The 21,283-nt window shown below is 42.6% G+C and overlaps 1 long non-coding RNA gene across 1 annotated transcript; it reads right to left on the bottom strand.

The window, feature by feature from the left end:
* Positions 1 to 218: 218 nt before the first annotated feature.
* Positions 219 to 16,363, bottom strand: LOC107591895 (uncharacterized). Its single transcript, XR_001609918.1, has 3 exons — positions 16,352 to 16,363; positions 16,079 to 16,080; positions 219 to 339 (listed from the first exon to the last, which is right to left on the bottom strand). It is a non-coding gene; the product is annotated as an uncharacterized lncRNA (long non-coding RNA).
* Between the last annotated feature and the right edge of the window lie 4,920 nt (positions 16,364 to 21,283).

Consider the following 21,283-nt stretch of genomic DNA (forward strand, 5'->3'; position numbering starts at 1 on the left):
AGTAAAAGAAACTTAAAGGGGCCATATGATCTGTTTTCATATTTTTGTTTTCTAGTTGTTTGTGCATATATAAGATCTGCAAACTTACAAAGCTCAAAGTCTCCCACAAAAGGATTTTTTTTTTCAATCTAAAAGAGAAGCATTTCTCTAAAAGAGAAATATTTACATAACGCCACACAAATGTATGCGCAAAGAAAGAAGTTGTGGTTTATTGCAGTAGTGTTGTTGCTGCCATGCAGTGGAGATGCTGTGTGTTTCTATGCAGAAGCAAAAGCACTTTATTTGGTCTTCCGAAAGTGGATGCACTTAGGAATCAGTGGTTAAGATTCCTTTACAACACTGTTCCAGAACAGTACAACCCAAATGTGCTTGCAAAGTTGTTTCCGGTCGATTGGCTTGGTCATTTGCATTGCCAGAATTTGACTCGGGCTCAAACTGCTGACATTATTAACTGTCTTTATTCATGGGTTTCAGGCACGTTATTTTTTTGTTGTGGCCACCATCTTTAGGATGCGTGCATGCATGCATATCTTAAATACATGAATATAATACTATGTTTTAATAGGTCAGGCCAAAACAGAACACTCTTTTATAACAGGATGTCCCTACTTAGGGCTGAACGATATAGCTAAAAATGATTCTGGCAAAAACACCCGCTATAATTAAGTTGTAAACAATTAATTTCTTATTTAAATTATATTTACACTTTGATATTTATAATCAAAGGATTTGCGAGTGTGTGGAAAAGTCAATGCACATTGAATGAAAACTCTGGTACTGAGTGGATTCTGACTAACTTAAACATCTCTGATTGGCCATTGAGTTTATGAGCTCAGATGCCATTTCTGTGATTGGCTACACTGCTGAAAGCTGAAAAAAAACACACAGGAGTGTTTGAAAGCAGCTGCCCATCAGCTGTCATACTCACAAAATTGGCTTACTGTCAAGGGAACTTCGAACTGCATCCTCTAGGGGTCGCTATGGGGGCGCCTCGTCATTACCCGTGTCTGAAGCATACATTCAAAAAACACCAACAACATGACGTCACTACCGGTGCGACTATAGTATAAATAGGCGCCGGGAGAACACGTCATTCACTTCCTCTTCTTTGACTGTTTTGTTTGAAGCGTGCATTACGTGGTAAGAGCGATCTTTCTTCCTTCATTATGGTGAGCACGTGCAAGACGTTTAGAAGATGTGTGCATCCGTGTCGTCGTTATTTGACACCTGATGACACACATGATCTTTGTGTTTTTTGTTTGGGTGAAGAGTACGTACACGATGTCCTCGATTGGGCAATTTGCTTTAACTGTGAGTGTTTTTCGATGAAAAAGCTCCGCTCTCTTTGTCTCTCTTTTCGAGGAGAGAGGGGCAGCCGTCTGCTCCCCGCGGGTTCAGGACCCGCCGCTGCTGAGGCACGGAGGAGAATGAGCTTGTGGGGATCGCAGGCGGATATGGCCGATGAGTTTAAAGAGGGGCTTTCCCTCTCACGCTCATCGGCTGTGGACGAGAGTGAGCCGCTGGAGGATGATGTTATTTCCCTAACATCGTCTGATCCAGGGGCCAGTGCTCTGCTGGGTTTGGCCCAGGAAGAGCAGGAGATGTCTGAGAATGGCGAAGAGGCTGAGGCTGAGGCTGAGCCCTCCCAATCCTCTTGCCCTGCATATGATGAGCTATTGGAGGTTATGGATAGCGCCATGGCGAGGCTTTACTTGCCGTGGAAGCGGGCCAAGAAAGTGACGTCGCGAGGACATCTCGATGAGCGTTATCTTTCTGACCATAGCCCTCCAGCTCAGCAGCCTTCAAATCCTTAATTCTACGAAGGTCCAGGTCTCAGCCTGAACAACCCAGGGGTCCTGGCCCATCTCGTTCTGAGGATCAGAGACGGCCAGAGAAGGCTAGTGTCGCGGCTCGTGCTCCTCCCCCGCCTGTGGGTAGGGGTAGGAGGAATCGCGAGTCAAAGGGATGTAGGCAAGACCTAAGGGATGTGATCCTAGATTTCGTCCGGATCATTGTGATACTTAAGTATCTTCTAATTTCCCTCGGGGGGTCTAACATCTGCCTTTATCTTCCCCTTCCTAATTCCCCTGTAACCACCATCTCTCCACTTGACCGAGGTTAGGTAGGAACTTCCTGCATTACAGTCTCCTATGCTGGACCTATAATGTTTCGGTTGGTTCTATGGCTTCATAGTAACTACCTTACTGATGGTCCGGACTAAAGGCTTCTTCGGGTCGCTTCTTGAGCGGGGAACCATGTTGGGTGAGTACGATCCATTTTTATAAAAATATATATTTAATACGCTGGTGGTTGCGTGTATTCCATCTGCGAGCTTACTTTGCAGTGTTTTCCGGGACCTGTGTGTTTCTGTCCTTTTCAAGGGTAGGTCCTCGGTGAGCACCCCCTCTGCTGGATTCAGAAACCAGGTTCTCGACTTGCAGTGATTACCTCATTTGTCGATGTTGTATCCAGTCAGTATGATAGCCCTGGTTCCGGCTTCATGCTTCCTGGATCATGCGGCCAGATCACAGGCTTCTGTGGGAGCCTTCTTGATCATCAGGCCCCCGGCACGGCACTGCAAAATTTCCTGGAAGTCCGGGCTGGGCTTATGCTTTCAGGCTGCCCTGTCTGGTATGCCGTATCTAGGTAGCCCTAAGGGGCTTCCTGGTCACCAGGATATCCCCTCTTGCTGAGGCACAGAGCGGGAAGTATAGGTGGCATTTGCAAGAACCTTCTTGTGAAATGCTGTCTCAGGCAGTGCTCCCCTCGTCTCAGAGGGTTATCTTTGAGCTTGCCACTTCCGTTTGGCTTGGGAAGCTCTTAAATCCATGCTATGGTAAGTGCACACGCTAAGCTTTGTGCACTTTCTGAAATCCACATGGTGGTCAGTGTGCACGCTGAGCACTTTGCGCACTTCCTAAAATCCACATAGTGGTAAGTGTGCACACTAAGACTCTGCGCACTTCCTGAAATCCTGTATGGTAAGGGTTAACTGTTATTAGCCTTGTTCCCTTTCTCTGAGTTGGCTTAGACCCCGGTACTCGCCTTGGGCTCCACTCAACCAGTGTGTCTCTGTTGACACACGTTTTGAAGCATCGCTCCCCTCACCATTGAGGGTTATTGTGAGCTTGGTGCTTTCTTTCGAGCATTTGAATTATCTCCCTTTCTGAGGAGTTGGATTCCTTGCTCAGTGGGCTGTTCCCGTGGTAGTGTTTAGCAGTGTTCCCTTTTATCAAAGGGTTGCCTATGAGCACGCTACTGCTTTCTGAATTCTGAGTTCTCCTCTCACGTGAGAGTTGAGTTCTCTGTTTTCCCAGAGCACATGGAACCGGCAACATCAGGCGAACTAGGCCCTTCCTCTGCCTCCCTGGTGCACTGAGTTTTTGGCTAAGCTTGCAGTACACTTACCCTTCTGATTTATAATGAACATGCTGTAGGTCGAGCCCCCTCTCGACTGAGAGCTGGGTGTGTTGCTCCCTCAGCTAGGTAACTTACTGCTAGCCATTCCAGCATTTTACCATAGATCGAGCTGATGGCTTCTCAAACATTTTGTTCTGGTGATGTACCATTTCCATCTGTGGGCTGCTCTTTCAGAGTGCCACGAGAGCCCCTTTGGACGGTATCTCTAAAATCCATGTTATGGTAAGTGTGCATGTGAAGTCTTTGTACACTTTCTAAAATCCACACTGTGGTAAGTTCGCACGCTAGTACTTTGCATTCTTTCTAAAATCCTGTATGGTGAGGGTTACGCGCGGCAGCTTCGTGCCCTTTCTTGAGTTGGTTAAAAGCCCCGGTTCCACCTTGGGCACCACTCCACCTATGTATCCTCCGGATTCTCACTTTTAAGAGGGTGTTGCTACTAGGGGTCTTTTGAGTCAGTTCCTTCAGCAAGCTCATGCAGAGCAAGCAGTAGCCCCTGTGTGACAGGCGAAGACTTAGTATAATGCTAGGCTCATGGTCGTATCCCCTTAAAGGAATCTATTCCTGATTCCAAGCCTTGAGCTCTTCCCCGGGCCCAGGAGTCTGGCCCTAACAGGTAAGCTTTTTGGGGTATGTAGCCTTGGCCTTTGGCCGTAGGGGATAATGTCATGGACAGCCGTCTAACGTCCTAGGGGCAACTCCCATGGCTATGGTAGAGTTGGTACTTACTGCTCGCCATTGGTTTCTGGCATGCACTCCCCTCAGCATGGTGGCGTGGGTATATCGTTCCCCATAGCGACCCCTAGAGGACGCAGTTAAAAGTTCCCTTAAAAGGGAATGTATCAGGTTACTTACGTAATCATGGTTCCCTGAGTAGGGAACGAGACACTGCATCCTCTAGGTTTCCTGCCATGCTTCGGACACAAGCTTCAGACGAAGAAGTGAATGACGTGTTCTCCCGGCACCTATTTATACTATAGTCGCACTTCTCACTTTTAAGAGGGTGTTGCTACTAGGGGTCTTTTGAGTCAGTTCCTTCAGCAAGCTCATGCAGAGCAAGCAGTAGCCCCTGTGTGACAGGCGAAGACTTAGTATAATGCTAGGCTCATGGTCGTATCCCCTTAAAGGAATCTATTCCTGATTCCAAGCCTTGAGCTCTTCCCCGGGCCCAGGAGTCTGGCCCTAACAGGTAAGCTTTTTGGGGTATGTAGCCTTGGCCTTTGGCCGTAGGGGATAATGTCATGGACAGCCGTCTAACGTCCTAGGGGCAACTCCCATGGCTATGGTAGAGTTGGTACTTACTGCTCGCCATTGGTTTCTGGCATGCACTCCCCTCAGCATGGTGGCGTGGGTATATCGTTCCCCATAGCGACCCCTAGAGGACGCAGTTAAAAGTTCCCTTAAAAGGGAATGTATCAGGTTACTTACGTAATCATGGTTCCCTGAGTAGGGAACGAGACACTGCATCCTCTAGGTTTCCTGCCATGCTTCGGACACAAGCTTCAGACGAAGAAGTGAATGACGTGTTCTCCCGGCACCTATTTATACTATAGTCGCACTGATAGTGACGTCATGGGCTTTCACCGGCCCAACATGTTTTTGGTGTTTTTGAATGTATGCTTCAGACACGGGTCACGACGAGGTGACCCCTAGAGGATGCAGTGTCTCGTTCCCTACTCAGGGAACCATGGTTACATAAGTAATTCAGTGATGCACCTTTTCTCTCTTTCTATCTTGCTTTCATTTCAGAGATAGAAAGAACCTTCAAAGGCCTCAAACTATATTTCAGATTCATTAAATATTGCAAAATGGTGAGTCATGTTTAAAGAAGAATCACTGTCTGGACCATGAAAACAGCTCATATTGGTACCTCATTATAGCCTCCATATTTGTGGGAGCCTCTGAATTTATGCATTGAAGCTATACAATGTTTAATGAAATGTCGAAGCTAATTACTCAGGGCTTCATCTAATTCCAAGCTCAGAGATTCTCAGTATAACTGAAGGGCATTGCTTGGCAGCATCTTTGTGATTCCCTGCTTTTTTACACTTGAGGTTATATGCCTGAGTGTTTGTCTATTTTTGCATTTTCACTTTCAAATGCCTCAATGTCTTCATCATCTTGTTTTCAGACATTCGAGTTAAAACGTTCAAGTGAAAATAGAATTAATTAACTCATCCATTAAATTAAATAAATGCAAAACAAAGTAGAGAGAAACAAGTGGTAGTCTGAAGCGAATCTGAAGCAAATCGAAGTCTACAGATGATGCTGGCAGTCACCTTGTGAGGTTGTGCCTGGAGTAGTAAACACACGCGGAGCATACGGTGTCTTCAGTATCCCAAAGATGCCGTGGCAGATGGCCACACATCTCATTACGGAATGCCAGCACCCTTGGCACTGGCTCTCTAAATGCCATTGTTGCTGCTCATGCGAGAGCTGTGCAGGGTCAGCGCTTCTAGCCTTGCAAAAACTGCCATAATCCCCTGCTCAATAGCCCGTCATTTCACCGTTACCTGGAGTTAAAGTTAAGAGGGTCCTCCATCTGTAAGAGCTGGTGCTACGTCCAAGTTTTCTCAGCTCTACCTTCCTTTTCCAGTCAGTTGGGCATGCAGTGGGGAAAGCATGGAGACTCTAAAAAATTCTGGGAATGTGCAAGTTGTAGGATTTAAGTGTGTAATTTCCCCTCAATATACTTGAATTGTAGATCATCATGAATCCTAGAGTGGATGAAATGTTTGCAATATTCAAAAGCAGCCAGGGTATTAACTAGTTCAATCTCACGAAAACATGTGGTCACATTTTATCCAAAAATCAAAAGGAAAAAAATAAAATTATATGTTGTATGTTTTATGTGTAGACAATTATTAATCGTTTTATCTATGTACTTTTATTTTCATGAAAATTCTCATTGGAAATAAGCATAAGCATAAATGAAATGTAGTAAATACTATTGTTATGCAAAAACAATAGTACCATTTTTTAACCATTACTAGTACCATTATTTAAGTTAAGTATCTAGTTTTGGTCAAGTTATGCCTATCAGTTATATACTGCTGAAAGGAATAAAACTATTGATGAGTCGTGTACTACAAAGATTTTGTCCAATCGAAAGCTCTCTATCTGATTGTCCCTTCCTCTAATACCACATTCAGCAGTCTAACATAAGGGCTTGGGGATGAGCTTTTTCATATGCCTTGCCTAAACGTATGACTTCAATAGAAAATATGTCAACACAGGACATAAAACTACACCAAGCAAATGATTATATGGGTCTTTAGTTGACCTCCTCTTATATCCAAATACTATTTATTTCCCTAATGCAGTCAGAATCTGCTGGAAGGGTGACTGTAAAAGGCAAATCCGGGACTTTACCCAGCACTAGCAGATTCATTATGAATAGCCCTTCACTGAATGTACAGAACTTGTTTTACTCAGCACGCCTTATTCACATGGTGCTCTTCATTAACACCACAGCTAGAATCCAGCATGACTGTGGAAATATCACTGTACAGTCACACGCCAGATGCACAACAGTGTCAGTGTTTGTTTCCATTTCCTGCTGCTGTTCTATCACCAGAGATTGTTTTTATTCCTTCCGTTCCATTTCCTTCTGTTTGGGTTGAATATACAGTTTAAAATACAAAGGACAAAAATTGACTACTAAAAAGTAGATTTAATAAATCTGTTTTTTTCCCCTCCCGTAATCCATGTACAAAGTCAGTCAGTGTTTTAGGACATCTAAGTGAATTCATCAGAAATGAGCAACACTGAATTGCTGTGATTACAGTACACTTTAACATCTGTGCAAAACTTGCTGCCTTGATGAACAACATGGCAAAATCACAGTTTACGGTGTTACGCAAATGATAACATATACTATACATTTCCATGTAAAAGTTTTAAAGGTGTGATAGCAAAACGTCAAAAAACAACTGAGAATAACTGAGAATTCACTGAGTTTATAACATAACTGAATTTGTTGTCAGCCCAACTGAGAAAATACGGTGTGCCTTTTGTTATTTTCATGGTTTTGTTTGGTGAGCGGTCTGCACTCCAATGTCAAACTCTTTCAAGGACTCTACAAACACGGTCAGTGTAATTACATTCTCTACATCCATACACTGCTAAGTTCATCCACACTGACTATAACATCAGTTTGAAATCAGTTCATTGGACCAGCTGAGGAAACAGAAATAAGTTGGTGCGATGGTGTGTAAAACATTGCCTCACTCAGCAGGTATGGTGTAATGGGATTTCACGGTGTAGCCAAGCACTTGCTGGGGTTTGATCATATTTTCTGACTCTGGTTAATATACATATTCCAGAAACACAATACTCTATATTTTGTAAAGAAGCACAAATAGCAAAACTTTGTAAAATAGGTTTTTCTTTTTTTTTTCTTTTTATGTCAGTTATGCCGATCATGTTACTTATTGCTTTGAGACCATGCCTGCCAAGATAAGGGTTACAGTTTCCAACCAACTGGTCATACTTTAAAAAACACAATCAATCCCTTTACCACTCAAAATGTGATACTAAATGGACTCTACCTATGCGAACATAGGTTTAATTTGTTGTTCTCACAGTGCCTCTAATGGCCTGCCACTTGCAGCAACTAAAGATTGATTTTTAAGACAGTCTAACAATGCCTGTACCTGTGGCTGCCAAGGAATCAAAGTGCAATGACTCTGGAATTAAAATATCCCCCTGAGTCGTTTTGCTTTAAGAACAAAAGCCGCTCTGACCATAATCCATTTTACCCATGCTTCAGATCTGCCTCCATTTGCTGACTACCAAGCTTGAACTAGACGTCTAAGTATTCCACACATGTAAGAGTTAAGTGGGCCACATCGAGTTCCCCTAATCAAACACTTGTGTCCTCACAGCCTTTTCCCTACAGTCAAGTCATCTTTCCACAGCTGCTGGAGTCAGTGCAGCGAGGCAGAGCTCGGCGGTGCACATTAGTTCATTCCGTCACAGTCCACACCTAGCTCTCCGGTGGAGCCTGAGCTCCCATTATTGCCATATGGCAGGGTTCCATCAAGCCCTCTGCATGGAGGCTTCCCCCATAACACAACACAGAGACAACAGGAGGACACAAGCTCAGCAGTCATCAGGAGAAACTGTTTTCAACTTCTACCTCTTGCTTTTTTCCTCCCAGCTCGCACCGATCCCTCATTTTCGTAGTAACGTCTTTCTAGGCAAACTCAGAAAGCCTTTCCCATGGCTTGGAGTAAGAGTCAATTTTCCCATGGCTTGGATTGTTGAGAACTTGAAGGACAAAATCCCTGCTCTCTAAACCCTGCCCAATACTTGCTTCAGAGGAAATGTAATATCGTTCCTGCGTCTGCAGATGAGCTGTCAAAACCAGTTGCAGCAGGGTCAGGGAGATAGTCTTAACCCTGCTCTTTTTTTTATGTAACCACAGTAATGTAAAATTAAATCAAGTCTCCGCCTGAAAATATATGAGGCATGTTTTGGAAGAATTCTTCCACTACATTACTTTGATGTAGTGGCGGCATCTCTTAAAACCCTTGTGCGCATCAGGAGAATTTGGTTTATTACAGAAAGCCCCCATTCTCAGACTGCAATTCCAAGTGAATATATGCGAAAACTCTCCAAATAAGCAAATGAGATTCAGAATAAATGCTGAGTTGCTCAGTGCCACCCAGGGGTATTGTGCACAGCTGTCTCACAGAGGGAGTTTTGTGGGCGAATGTGTGCGCGGGAAACAATGGCACATGTTTGTCCTTGATTGAAGCTGACGCTTGCTAAAACTGTCATGCTGGTCTCAGCTGACTGAATGTCCCCCCCACCCTCCTGGAAATCTAGCCAATCAATTAATCGCTGACCTTCGTGATTCACACATTGAGACCTTTTGTAGGAAACACAACCTTGGTTGTGAATGCTGGGAGAAGCCCAACAAAAGCATGGGGTGACTTTGCCCACTTCATCTTGTCGAACACCCTTCTACAACTGTGGCTCAGTCTCCTAATGGACCGGCCTACACAGTGAGTGAGGAGAAGCTTTGAAAAGAAGATTTTCCCAAGACGCATTGTAACTGAAGGTCGGCCAGACAATAGCCAACTTATCTATAAGTTGTACGCTTTGCAATCTGTATTTCTGTTCATGTAACAGGAACCTTTGCCCTCTGGTTTTTACCAAGTGAGTTCAGTTGCAGGGGAGTATCTGAAAGCAAATGTGAAGGAACGCCAGATTAAATGTTTCATAACAGCTAAAGACAGACTTGTCCTTGACCAACTTGTTAGCAGAGGTGACACACTCAAATGAACACAGTTTCAATGAGCACAATCATTCCACGACCAATCAGTGTTCCATCTTTCGGCAAATCCTTGAGACCTCCAGGACCTTTACAACAAGAGTTTAAAAAAGCCTCAAATAATGCAGTGCACAGAAATCAATTGGCGCTAGTCACTCAAAAATCAATGCACCTTTTAAAAAAGTTATTGATGACCTGTGCTAAGATCATGAGAGACACTTGCAGCTAGGGTCTGTCATTGAGTGCATGGCATGTGAAGTCGATTGTGACCTTCACAGTTCTAAGAGGAGGAGGATAAAAAGGGTATTTATGAAAGATTAAACTCACACCTCTGTTCTTGAGCAGAGCTGAAACATTTAATCTCTCTCTCGAATGATGTCTCGCCACACAGCAGAAATGGGTCTTGGAGAGAAAAATCTAACATGTCCCATGAACCTCCTCTCTCCTAGCTGCATGTGGCTGCTCCCTTGACGCATTATATTAATTAGGAAAAGACTCTGTCAGAGACATTACTCTGACTCTGTAACTTTAATGACTTCAACCTCAGCACCCCATCTAATTTTAATATTGTTTTATTTTAATCGTACTTAATTGAATCTGAAATATACCAGACAATCCCCACTGGCATCTGTCCACCCTGACTGAAATACTTTTACAGTGATTTTTGTGAGAAACTGTTTCTTTCCTTATAAAAGTTGAGCTACTGGGAGTTACTGTTCTCGTAATGAGCTTTTAAACTCCATTATTCATTCTATTTCTGGGCTCATCAAATCTGTTTCAAATAAAAAGAAAATCTGGAAACCTGAGTCTTTTCTAATGTGCATGTGACTTTTTAAATAACATCTCAAGGCAGTTTACTACTCTCTACCTATTGTCTATGTTATGAAGCATGACTTAATATGGCTTAGCACTATTTTAGCTATATATTTTTTGCCTGTTCAAACTTGAGGTTGGTTAGCAAGATAAATATTTTGGAGCTGAAATATCACATGCAAATGTGGTGCAGCTATTTAGTGTTTTGCCCCTTCAGCCACACCCATTGGGCTAGCAATACTTATTAAGGCTTAAATGCAAAAGTATCATTATTTTAAAAACTTTCAAGAATTCAGATTTAGGCAGACCAGAGGTGTGTTTCCTGTACAATGACCTAATTAGCTGCTTAATCATCATGGATAAATTAACTAGCTAGTCATGACTAAACTGTAGTAACATTATAGTATGTCCATTGTTCAAACACATCAAAAACAGCACTACTAAGATAAGTAGAATGGAATTTGTATGTATTTGAAATGAAAGACACAGAATGTACTACGTCAGCTAGCTTATTCTGTTCAAGAGCATAGTATATTTAGGTCCACAGCCATACTAACAAGAAACTATTCTTCTAACCAAGTTGAGAGCTGTAGCTGGAACTATGATTTCAGAAAACACAAAATTGTGTTACTATGTTGGTAATAACTAAACTTTTGTTGGCTAACAATGGCTGACAATACTTTTGGCCAGTGGCATGATTCCCTGGGGATGGGGGACATTATGCCAACATGTCTAAAGTTTAAAATGTTTTTCAATCTTGCCAGTTTAAGTATTCAAACTATTATAAACTGTTCAAGAAGCTAGAGAGAACTCAAAACTGTACTTGTGCCACTATATGTATATAGTGTTTTTACAGTTTGTGCATTGTTCTCTATACACATTTTGTTATATATTAAACTGAACCGACATATTTTAAACATTCATACATCTACAAAACTTTTGGATTTGTATATGTTGCTCATTTAAGATATGCAAATGAAATAAATTGCAACCCTGCTTTTGGAAAACACACCCTTGATCGGTCAACCTCACAACCTCTTCATCCCACTGTGATCAAACTGAGGACTCACCCAAAGTCTTTTTGTGTCAGCCATGTGAGGAGAGAACTTGAGCCAGAAGTCCTTTCTGTGTGGAGTTTACATGTTCTCCCTGTAACACCGTGGGTTTCCTTCAGGTGCTCATATTTAAAAATAAAGACATTACCAGTGAAGGAGAATAGTGGGCGAAAATCATCAAACAATATGACTTGAATATTATCAAACCACTGGAAGAGAAGAGAGAGAAGCCAATTCCCTCCTTTAACACTTCAAAGCAATTGGCACATATTCTGATAGATGATATTCCACTGGAGAGTATTCAAAAGTTGAATGAATATATATAAGATTGAAGATTGGAAGCTGTATTAAATGCAAATTGTGGTACAACACATCAATAAGAAATATTGCCTATTTCCCAGGTGTTCACATTATATATATGGGGGCAGTAGTGGCAGTTAGAGAGTCAGACTTGTAACCCAAAGGTTGCGGGTTCGAGTCTCGGTAGGTGGGGGGAGTGAATAACCAGTGCTCTCTTCCACCCTCAATACCACGACTGAGGTGAGACCCTTGACCAAGGCACCGAACCCCCACCTGCTCCCCAGGCGCCGCAGCAATATGGAGCCCACTGCTCTGGGGGTGGGTTCACGGTGTGTGTGTTCACTACTGTGTGTGTGCACTTGGATGGGTTAAATGCAGAGCATAAATTCCAAGTATGGGTCACCATACTTGGCCACACGTCACTTCACTCACTTCACTATATATAAGAACATTAATGTCTCATGACATACCTTACATTCTAGTCTGGCACATACAGGTCTTTTGAAGTGTCTGCAGTGGCCAAGGCGTTGTAATATACCTGCTGGAGAAACAAAATGTGTGACCAAACAGATAGAGCAGCTCCATTACAGTCCCGGACTCTTTGGATTCAGTGCCAGAGAAGATGCAGAGTTGTATTCTATTCTAAACAAACCTGCATATCTTCTGCACACTGCTCTATTTTGGGGCACTTGTACGCATCAGTTTTTCACAATAAAGTTTTCTTTTTCGTAAGAAGCGCCACTGGGGATCTGTAATGCCTGCCATGAAACATTACAACGCCTCTTCTACTTTGCCTTCACACCCACTTGTATGTTACTCCAGGCTTTTACCCTGGTGAGGAGTAATTATATTGCACCAGGAAACTTCCTTTCATTAATGGAAATATCACAATCAATGTCACAATCATATCTGATTTCCCAAACTCATCTATGTTTTTGCCATTCAAATTTTGGTTTGATAATATGTATATCCATTGTGTGTGTGTGTGTGTGTGTGTGCACGTGTCTTTTTGAGAAAAGAATGAAAGTTGTGCTTGTGAGTGCTATTTTTTAAATAATGCCCCTCACTTTGATATTTTCTTACATTTTGCCAAACGTTGCTTTTCAAGAATAAACAAATATAGTAGACTACCATTAGTTGCTCTGGTATTGTTATTGCTTATGTGACCTTTTAGTGGTCTGATAATCATATTTTCGTAAATGTCTTTACATGCAGTAAAGAGTCATTCACAAGCTGGCCATGCAGGTGTTGAACTTTAATACCGATCTTCTTCGTCGCTGGAACACGATAGGATGCTTTTTGCAGGCTTGTTTGAATTCATCATTGTAAATGCTTGGCGCTTTTGTTCTCTGTGTTTTAAAATATCAACACGAGAAAACAAGTGAGAAATCGCTCAGTACGTTCAATACGTGAGTGAACTGTCCAAGTGATTCAGACTGAATAACAAATCGATTCACTTCTGCTAACATGTTTGGCCAGTTCACTTTGAAAGAACCGATTCAAAAGACTAGGGCATCGCTAGCTCTTTTCTAAATAGGGGCAAGTTCAAGCTCAAACCGGTGTGCACCATTTTGCTATGGTTTCCGGTTTGAACGACATGTTTCCTGGAGACGGTGTGCAACGGGGTTTGAGATGTGTTTTCTCTTGTTTGGTGGGTGTGTCAAACATGTCAGCCCAATCAGCAGCAACATGTATGTAAACTGCGCGGCATTAAAGAGACAGCTCGCACAATGTAATTAACATCCAAATAAATTCACAAGAGCAAGTATATTGTTTGCACATGTTTATTTACATTAAAGGCAAAATAACTAAAATAATAAGAGCACAAGTATAGATCTGGAACTTCTTTAAGTCTGTATAAATATAATTTAGTAATTGCAATGTCTTCTGGTCCATATACTTTCCTTAGGAAGGTGTGCTAAATACTGATTAATGTAACAAAAATGCTATACATATTTATATATTTTGCTATTGTATTATGAAGTGACACTTTCATAAACTTTTCTATACCCCTCTGATTATATAATAGTAAATATTACAATGTCATAGCACAACAACCGTGATCAGCAATAATGATAAGCCTAATACTCGCAATAAAAATAATACGGTCATATAGATCATAACACAGTCTTGGAGGTAAGAAGTGGATGAACCTTCACCTAAAATGTTTGTCTTTTCATCCTGAAATGCGAGGCAAATGTTGGATCACAATAATTAGGAATCACAGTTTGCACAAATCCCTTCATTTGATTGGAATGTTCTCTTTTATTCTGGACGGCAAGGGTAATGACTGTAACATCGAGCGTATTTTGCAGTATTAAACACGTTTTTATACCGATTTCATCAGGCTCCGAAAATTCTTCACAAAGAACACAAAGAACGGCCTTCTCAGCTGCCATAGTTGCAACTCTTGCGTCATCAGAACTGGGTGTTCAACGCACCACCGTTTCCATTTAAAAAACGTTTTGCACCGTATTTGTCTGGGCTGAATGCAGCCCAGATGACAGAAAACACGAAGCGTCGTTATGGTTTCCAGTCGAGATAGCGACTATGAAACTTATGTGCTGTCGTGTGTACATATTGATCATTGTACAAAACAAACAAACAAGCAAATAAATGAATCAATAAAAGACCTCACACATGATACTTTAGGATAGTTTTTGCCTATTAAAGGCTCAAGCCTCCCTCAGTAGCTCTAAAATGAAATAAGGTGCGGTCACCATCTCCTGAAGAGCCGGATCCAAGAACCCCGGATCGCCCGTCCCAGGGACGCCGCCCGCCCTGGCGCTTCACGGGCTTGGCAGGGGCGGAGACGGGCTGTGCCGCTTTCCTGCGGCCAGCTCCACGCTGCGGCCGTTGTGAAGGCTGCTGCTGTGGCCGAGCTAGAGCGGAGATGGAGGCCGCAGGAGGGGGCTCTCGGCGACGAGCAGACAGAGGGGCTGCAGCCGGCGGTGGGGTGGCTACAGCAGCTGACCGCCGGGGCAGGATGTGTCGAGACGCCTCCGTCTGCTTCTGTGCGGCGGAGAACTGTTGGGCAGAGCCCTCCACCGCTTTGCCCGAATAGGCCGGCCTGGGAGATCGGGGAGTCCAGGAAGCGATGCTTGTTGGTCTCCCTCATATCTGCCCAGGTCAGCCATAGGCGCTTTGCGGGCAAAGCTGCATCGCAATAGCGCGCTCAACCGGAGGGATGTTCACATACCCTTGGGCCGCCCCCCCGTCGAGGGCGGTGAGGACGGAGGAAGCCTGTTTCGGGCAGAAAAAGGTGCCTTCCAAGACTTAGTAACCTCCTCATGCACTTCCGAGAAGAATGGAACCGGAGGCGGCTGCCGACACCTGGCCTGCTCCCCCAGGAACCAATCATCCAGCCTCGAGCGTTCGGGAGAAGGAGGAGGCCTCCAGTGCAGCCCGACACTCTCGGCGGCCCGGGAAAGCATAGCGGTCAGCTCTGGATCTGACTCGGGCAACGCCACTCTACCTTACGGTGGCAGCGCAGCAGAATCCTCATCTCCAGAGCCTAGCTCGCCCGCCGATGCAGCGATCAACATCCTGTCCTCTGCCTGTGTCCCACACAAGATGCTGGACCCCGCCTTGTCCGAGGACCCAGCATACTCATCCAGAAACCCCAGGTGGTGCGCCGTGCTTGAGGAATGAGAGGCCCGCGGAGACGTACTCGACGGGGAAGCTCTCCCCGTAACCCTCAGGTCTCCCTTACCATGAACCGAAGTAGCCCTCCGAGAACCGGAAGAGCTAGAGCGGGGCATGGCAAGGGGGATACCCCCCGTTTAATGAGGAGGTATCTAGACCGCAACGTTGCAATGGTCATGTTCCCGCACTGAGTACATTACTCATCCATGAGCGCTGCTTCAGCGTGCTGTAAGCCCAGGCACGAGAGGCAGCGATCATGACCATCAGATGGAGGCAGGAAACGACCGCATCCAGAAACGCACGAGCGGGAAGCCATCTTTAAAAAGACGCCCGTCACTCGTGGAGCTCTTTTAGATATTTGCTCTTTTAGGAAAAAAAGGAAATACTCTTTAAGAGAGAGCGCTGAAGCGCCCAGGGGAGGTCGCGGCGAGACCGCAGAATGGCAGCTGCAGCACGCCAAAGATGAGCAGCACTGAATGGCAACCCCCGCTGACGCGCCGTAACACCAAGACTGTCATTGGTTTGTTTAGTTTACACTCGGGCGAGATCCCAATTCGTCAGTCACGACTGACGTAACGTAGAATGTGACTGACTGAAAGGGAACTTCCCACACAGTGATGTAGATATGTGGGGGCATGTTTAAACGAGGCATTTTAGGAGGGCATGGACAAGTCTTAACTTTTATAAAGAATATCTCTTTGGATTTGAGACTTTAGTCTTTGCAACTTTACAGATCTTCTTTATGCACCAATAGCTATTAACACTCCAAAGAGAAAGGAAAAATTTTATATAAATACTGTTCAGTTTCTTGCACAGATCGATCGTTTCGTGTCTTTACACATCAATGCATCGTCACGAGCCACAGGGTTTAATTTGGTTTCGTTTGTGTATGTTTAATTGACTCTCAAAGATGTTATTCCATTCACCTCCATTATATGACTGACAGACTTCAACAGTTTGAGTTAAAAATCTTAGTTTGTGTTCTACTGAAGAAACAACCTACATCTTGGATGCCCTGGGGGTAAGCAGATAAACATCAAATTTTCATTTGTGGGTGAACTATCCCTTTAATTCAGGATATATTCCCAGAATTTTTTATTTTATGTATTTTATTTTTAACATATTTATTTAGTTTTCATTGCATTTTAATTGAAATCAATGTATAAATTAAAGTTCTTCCATTATACTGCTGACCACAGGTCACAGAATAAAGCAGTTTGCAGTCTAAATTGAAAAGATAGAGGAAATGCCCTGTCTGTGGTTGTCACGCTGCGTGTAGAGGAAAGGCACACGAAGATGAAGGTAATCTACACAAGAGTTTAATAGAATCCAGGAAGATGATAATCCATGAAGGCATAGGGAACACGCAGCAAAACAACATCAACATTCAATACCGCACAACCTAAGGAACAGAACGAGGAGTACTTAAACTAACTCAAATAAGGGACTAACAGAACACAGGTGAACAGAATGAACTAATCAACCCATGAGGGGAAACTAGGTCAGGGGAAACATGAGTGAAGAAATCAAACTAAAAGTCCATGGTGGTGACAGTGGTTCTGATCCTAACAGATGCACCTGGGCTTTGGGATTCATTTATTGTTTATTATGACTTTATCCTGCACTTTGTCCCTTATTGTTCTCTACTTGCAGCCTCAATTCCAATCTACTTACCCTAGTGTTGCAATATTTTGAGGTCTTAGCTATTCACTTTTGTTGTCTTTCTTCGTTACTGAAGGCCTTATTTTTATTTATTTATTTTTATTATTATTATTGATTTGTACAGTCCTAAACAGCAGGTATATAAGTTGTCACAACCTAGCAATGAAACACCAATAAGATTTATGTCTCTGCTTAAGAGACATGGTTCAGTAACCCCCACTTTAACTACAGCTAAAGTGGAAAGTGGAAAATCTAACACACATTCAATTAGATAACTGTGATGACAACTTTAAGAGCTGCATCTGGATAGCTCAAGGCTGGTGGATTACAGAGGGTTTTGAAGGGTAGGGTTGCTCAAGTTTGAGTAGATTGTGTTCACTAAAAAGAAAGCAAGCAAAAGAGAAAATGAAAAATGAAGAGATGCGGACAGAAGGGTAAAAAATAAATAACCCTGAATTTATGCATATTTAATGGTTGTTATCAAAGCACAGCTCTGAAATGAATGAAAGTTCAACAAATGCTCAATATGTCCCTATAGAATTTTACAATTGACAAACGTTTACAATTCCTGAACTGAAATTTGAGATGAACTGGCCACACCTCACAGGATGTTGAATTGGAGTTTGAATTGGGATGACAGGAAGAGGAATTTACTGATTTACAATTTAAAGAAATAGTGAAACAACAACAAAAATCTGAGAAAAGATAACTTTTGGCTCTATTTGAAGACCTTGGGTTAAATTATAGCTTTCTGTAAAATACAGCATTCTTCAACAATGCTCCATTAAATTGAATTTTACTTTGAGACCTAAAACGTATTCAGACAAACTTATTGTATTAGCCACACTTTTTAAATATAATTGTTTCCATTATAAAATGAAGGCCAAGTGTCACTTTTGTATTTATTATTATTATTATTATTATTATTATTAAAGATAGCAAAAGCAGTTTTCACAAAAAAGTAATATATTACCCTGAATTATAGATTTCAAATGTATCACTAAAAACGAGAGCAGTTACATGAATTTCAGTCCATTTTATATTATATTGAATTAAATTAAAATTACAATTAGTCATCTTGTTTGCTCCCTGCTTTCAAATTCCAGAATTGAATTTGTGCGTGTATTACGTCATACAGACAAAAAGGAAATGCAATGTCATGCTCTTGTCACCTGCTGTTAGACTGTGAATGAGTTCAGTGCCTCCTGCCCATCATCTCAAAGGTCATTGACGAGTTGAGTACCACAGAACAAACACTTTTGTTGCAAATAATAAGCACCTGTCTCCACACTTGGAGTGAAGTGCAGAATTTATTATTTTAGTGCCGGGAGGTGAAGTGTTCAAATGTGAAGTCTTAAAGGGGTCACATGATGCGATTCAATTTTTCCTTTCTCTTTGGAGTGTTACAAGCACTTGGTGCATAAAGAAGATCTGTAAAATTGCAAAGACTAAAGTCTCAAATCCAAAGAGATATTCTTTATAAAAGTTAAGAGTCAGCCACGCCTACCTAAAATGGCTCGTTCTAATACGCCCCCACATGTCTACGTCGCTATGTGGGAAGATTTGCATAACGCCGTCCAAATGTTCACGCAAAGAAAAAAGGCATAACTTTTATTCTCGCTGTAGTTTTGTTGTTGCCGCTGCCATGTCATAAAGACGGTGTGAGCTTCGTTGTGAAAGCGAAACTACTTTGTTTGGTCTTCCAAAAGAGGACGATATCTGCTTCGTCATGCCTGGAGCTGATCCATGCTGGTTGCTGAGAAAATACTACAACTTTGCGCTGTGGATCGCTGGATCGGCTTTCACCGTGGACGAAGCAGAGTCCAGTCCGGGGTCGTCACATGTCCTTCCGGACGCTCCTTCGTCGAAATTGTCGGCCGCGCCGTTCTCAAGCTCACCCGCCTCTGCTCACTCTAACCCTCCCGCCGTTCCTCATGCTAGCCCCCGGCCTCTGCTCTGCACTGCTATGCCCCTATCAGCCATCATGAGGTTTGCTAATCACCCAGCACATGACTCCAATATTCTGGGTCGACTTCCTGCCAGTCTTGTCGTCATCTACTCTGAGGAGTGATTAAAGACTAATCCAATCAAGAGACAACAAAGCTTTCTTGGTATCAGAACTGGAAGGTCCGTTCACATGATATAGAAACCACGATGTCTTGTGACCACTAATGAATGGAACGATTACATCCAAACAGGAAAAAGGACAGTAATTTAATCACGCCCTGCAAGCACGGGATATACAGCGTGACGCCACATGACTTTTTGACCATCTGCTTCCTGCATGACTGAAACCCTTACGTTTCTTTTGGTCACAGGCAAAGAAACAGAACATACACAGACATTTCAAAAGACAATCAGTAAAATAATTTAAAGTATCGGAGCAATATACTCCCGAATAATATGCTTTCTGTTTGATGTGTTTATTGTAACCTATGAAGTTTAATCGATACTTTATAACCCTTTTTTATAGAAGTGATTAAAGGTACTCTGTGTATACCAGATATGCGAAGTTTAGGCTTGTAGGAATGGTCATGATATTTGAATAACCTTGGTATGAAGGAAAATGTGTTATTTTGAACAGTGTGTGTGGTTTGACACTTTATAGAAGTTATTAACAAAACTTGCAAAGACATTTCCTCATGTGATGAATTGAAGCCTCTTGTTAATGTATGCATGCTCCGCCTTGCAAGAAGCCGATTGGAAGATTGCGCCGTAGGTTGGACGTATGCCACAGATCAAAACCCCTTTTGATCCTCAGATTCAGGGCTGCACCCCTGTCTCGCTCAAGACCTCTGGCTTTCCTTTTGGTAACAGCGCTACAAGCGCTTCCCTGCCGTAACACCGCATCGCGAGACTCCAGAACTCAAACACTTCAGTTGAAACTTCGTAACTCTGCAGAACGCAAAGTCTTGCTAAAGCAGTCTCTCTCTCAGAAGAACCAGAGGCTCTTCCGTAACCCGGCAAGCAACCAATCCACCGAGGGCTTCCCCAAAGGACGTCATCCAAATGTCATTCCGGTGCCAAAGCGACCAACCAATCAGCAACGGAATTTCCCTCCAGCAGCCAAACCAAAAACCTCTCAACAACTCAGCTGTCACCAAAGCAAAACGCAAGTAAACGAACAAAATCTTATCTCTTCTGAACTGGTGTCGAGCTACTTTAAGCAGTAAACATAAGCCAAATATCTGCTTTGTGAATTCTCTCAGGTGAATTTAAAACCACTTGTGAAAACGAGTTAGAACTTTGAAAACTTCATGCAACTCCGTTAACTCATCTCATTCTAATAATCTGTATGTATGTGTGTGTATGTATGTGGGTTTTAGCTTAGTTTTGATGTAATCTAGAATAGCCAATAAAATTTGTGTTTTATTTATAAAGAATCCTTGTCTGGTGTCGTATAATTTTAAAGTCAAGCCCTTGCCAAAGATCATGTTACCTCTCTAAGAGCTTACAAATTGTCAAAGGTATTATCCTGTCGCCAAGGAAAATACACAGTCAGATTAAGATACACTGATATTAACGTCTCGCTGGACGTTGATAAGGTGTAAACTATTGAAATTTGAAAACAGTTCTAATAAGGTGGACTTCAAATTTTCAGATCCGAGCCCTTTCAAACCCTGAATGAATTAATAATAATTAATTCCCTAAAAATAAGTAATCAAAGTCATTACAACGCGGCGCGGCGCGATGCAACGCAACGCGTAAAAAGACAGTATAAGTCATTATAATCCATAATTATGTCTCCACTGGATGCAACGAATGCCTCGTTTATAATAGGTTTTCATGTTTTTGAATCATCGCTCCGGCCTGACAGGGCATCATCACAATATGGTGAGGGGCGTAACATTTCTGTCTCACGCTTGAGGTATTCAGCCAATCACAACACACTGGATAGCTGGTCAATCACAGCACACCTAACTTTTCAGACCGATGAGCTTTGTAAAAATTGGCGCGTTTCAGAAAGGCGGGGCATAGAGGAGAAACAATAATGTACAGTATGTGGAAAATAATGTTTTTTTTAACCTTAAACCGCATAAACACATTTCATTACACCAAATACACAAAATTATGTTCTTTTTAGCAGCATCATATGACCTCATTAATG

The sequence above is a fragment of the Sinocyclocheilus grahami genome, unplaced genomic scaffold (assembly GCF_001515645.1).
Source record: "Sinocyclocheilus grahami isolate Dianchi unplaced genomic scaffold, SAMN03320097.WGS_v1.1 scaffold147.1, whole genome shotgun sequence".
In the NCBI taxonomy this organism is placed as follows: domain Eukaryota; kingdom Metazoa; phylum Chordata; class Actinopteri; order Cypriniformes; family Cyprinidae; genus Sinocyclocheilus; species Sinocyclocheilus grahami.